Genomic DNA, 214 nt, shown 5'->3' on the forward strand with positions numbered 1-214 from the left:
ACTGTCTCCTTCTGAAGAAAAACCTAACTAAAATTTTACTTTACTATACATGTCCATTCATATCTGGTGGATAAGGTTTCAACATAAAATAAACACTGAAAAATGTAGAATGACAATTAAAAATAGAATTAATAGTGCTGGGATAAATTCACCTCCATAAACAAGGGAAAAACAAAGAAGCCCTGCTAGAAAAGATCTACAATGGACCACATGA

This window comes from Myotis davidii, unplaced genomic scaffold (genome assembly GCF_000327345.1).
Source record: "Myotis davidii unplaced genomic scaffold, ASM32734v1 scaffold419, whole genome shotgun sequence".
In the NCBI taxonomy this organism is placed as follows: domain Eukaryota; kingdom Metazoa; phylum Chordata; class Mammalia; order Chiroptera; family Vespertilionidae; genus Myotis; species Myotis davidii.